This window comes from Orycteropus afer, unplaced genomic scaffold, assembly GCF_000298275.1.
Source record: "Orycteropus afer afer isolate SDZICR_OR568_19922 unplaced genomic scaffold, OryAfe1.0 scaffold00280, whole genome shotgun sequence".
NCBI lineage: Eukaryota > Metazoa > Chordata > Mammalia > Tubulidentata > Orycteropodidae > Orycteropus > Orycteropus afer.
The window spans coordinates 4,591,261-4,593,906 of record NW_006921867.1 but is presented as its reverse complement, the minus strand read 5'-3'; the positions used below and the strand labels follow the sequence as shown (position 1 = coordinate 4,593,906).

Sequence of the window (2,646 nt, the reverse complement as noted above, 5' to 3'; positions counted from 1 at the left end):
TTGAACTGCCAGCCTTCTGGTTAGCAGTCAAATACCTTAGGCACTATGCTACGAGAGGATGTCAATTAAAATGTGCTTTGCCATTAGACAATTACACAAAAGAGCTTACTGCCTTGGCTTCCAGTACAGAAAGTGTGTACCTTCCGATCAAATTTTTGCTGGTTATACATAGGAGCTAAATATACCTCTGTTGAAATGAACCACATATTTTCAAAATAAAAGTGAAACAGCATTAGTCCATAAGTATAATGATTGGTCACATTCTTTAGGTAAATTAAAAATATTTATTTACATTATGGTATATATGTTAATGTTGGATATCACTTTCAGTCTCAGACTTTAGAGATACATTCAAAGGTCTTACATACAGTTGATCTAACTTTATGTTCTTTTCCCCACTCAGGGAGAAAAAGAAATCCATCATTTAAAGTCACTAATACTTTGTAATAACATATATAAGGTGGCAGCTCCTTCAAGAGGTGTTTTTGCTATTTAGCATCACAATTCACCTGCTGTGTTCATTCCAGAGAACCAAGATGTAAAAATAATCCTTTATGTGAAGCATATCATTAATCCCAGAGGTGTTAAACATATACTGTGGCAGGAGGTCAAGGAAACTTTGCACCAATGTGGCAAGGCATTTTTCTTGCCATAACTCTATCTTAGCTTGGCTAACCCTAAATGATCTGTTTTAATTAAATATGTATGTTCTGTTCAGGTGTTCTGATTTTGAATAAACAAGTCAAGAGTAAAATCTGAACTTCACTTGTATGAAAGGAGGTTGGACAGGTCACTAAGTCCACGCCTTTGCAAGTAGTAGAACCAAGATTAATCAGAACAATTATTTTTTCAAGTATTTTTATGAGATTACAGGGAGGGGAAAGTTAACTAATGTTCCTCAGTCTGCTTCTATCCATAGCATAATGCAGTAGTTCTCAAATTTTAATGTGCACATGAATCACCTGGGGACCTTTTCAAAACACAGAGTCTGATTCGGTAGGTCAAGGTAGAGTTTGAATCTCTGTATTTGCAACAGGCTCCCAGGCGATGCTGCTGCTGGTGGTGGTGTAAGGACCACACTTTGATTAACAAGGGTCAAAAAAAACACTGCCAAACTGGGGCCTTTAGATTCACAGCACACGTATGCAGACTATTACAGCAAAATCTACCATTTTATTGTTTTACTAATTTCTTCAATAGATATTTATTGAACATTTCTTACATGTGCAAGGTCGAGAGCTACTAAGTTATACAACACACCTTTTCTGCTCCTTATTATGCTCTAATTATTAACTAACAGCTGTTGAAGAGGAATTTAAAAACACATTTTAATGAAGTAATAAAGAATACTTTGCACATGAGCATAACTTTTTGAAAGTAACTGTAAAGTTTTCAAGCCCAAAATTTTCCATTCATTTGATAATAATTTTTCAAGTGTTTATAGTTTGGAGAATACTGTACTTTTTCATCATATATTATACCAATAGAATGTTTTCTTCGTTTTCATTAGTATTGTCAGTTTTATCTGCAGTGAGCATAATTTTGAACCCTATTTATTTACTTTTTAATATATTAAATAAAACCATGCTGTGAGAAAGACATCACATTAAAAAGACTGGTCTTGTGGCTATCCACTGCTATATTAGACCTATGTGTGCATACGTATGGCCTAAATTTTATCCCATGACAATATAACTAAATGTAAAAATAGACCAAACATTTTAACTATTGCCCCAGGAAAATTTCAAAATTGGAATAAATTTGATCCACATAAAACATCCTGTAGATTGAATGGAAGTTTTCATAAATATCAGTAATTACAATAAATATGCCCTATTTGCCCCAATCTATTTCTTCTAATCTATTCATATCCTAGGAGCTCTGGTGGCATAGTGCCTAAGGCATGTGACTGCTAACTAGAAGGCTGGCAGTTCAAACCCAGCAGCTAGTCCTCAGAAGGAAGGTTGGGCAATCTACTTCTATAGTGACACCACCTCGGAAACCCAAGGAAGGGTTGCTGTAAGTTGGATCCAACTCCATGGCAGTGAAGTTTTTTTTTTTTTAATTATCATTATTCATCTCCTACCTCTGAGAATGGGTGGTATTCATTAGTATAAGTTGGTACAATCTAATATTTCTTTTCTTAGGAAAGAAATTTAGATCTAAATATGTTTAACTCCTTCAACACATATTAACTAAAAACTTATTGTATTTTTTTTTATTTCATAGGTTATTCAGGAAATTAAAAAGATAAGAAATGGGTGGAGTATACTCACAAGGAATTTACCATACTTTTAGAATAATCAGACAAGTACAAAATAATCACATTGCTGAACAGACTTTAAAATGTGTTCCTCAAATTGGCATAATGAGCACCTCAACATGTTCAGATAAATAAAGAAATTATGTATTATTAGAGAATATTCTTCATCACTAGAAAACTGAAATAAATTTTAGTGTGTATAGGGTTTCATCAGCTGAAAAGGAAGGAATTGGGAAGGGGGATCCAGGTAGTGGAATAGCAGGAGCACAAGTGCAGAATTACAGGCTGATTAGAAATCCATTGGGAATAGCACCTTCAGGGTATTAGCACCTCAATAGCAGGCAACTGAGAAATAAGATTAAATGGAAAGATTGTAGGTAGAA

At 34.2% G+C, this 2,646-nt stretch overlaps 1 protein-coding gene across 1 annotated transcript in view; it reads right to left on the bottom strand.

Moving 5' to 3' along the window:
- LOC103205306 (dystrophin) overlaps nucleotides 1–2,646 on the bottom strand; it is a gene marked incomplete at its 3' end in the record, with an annotated part of 320,392 nt that overhangs the window by 115,928 nt on the left and 201,818 nt on the right. The window lies entirely within an intron of this gene.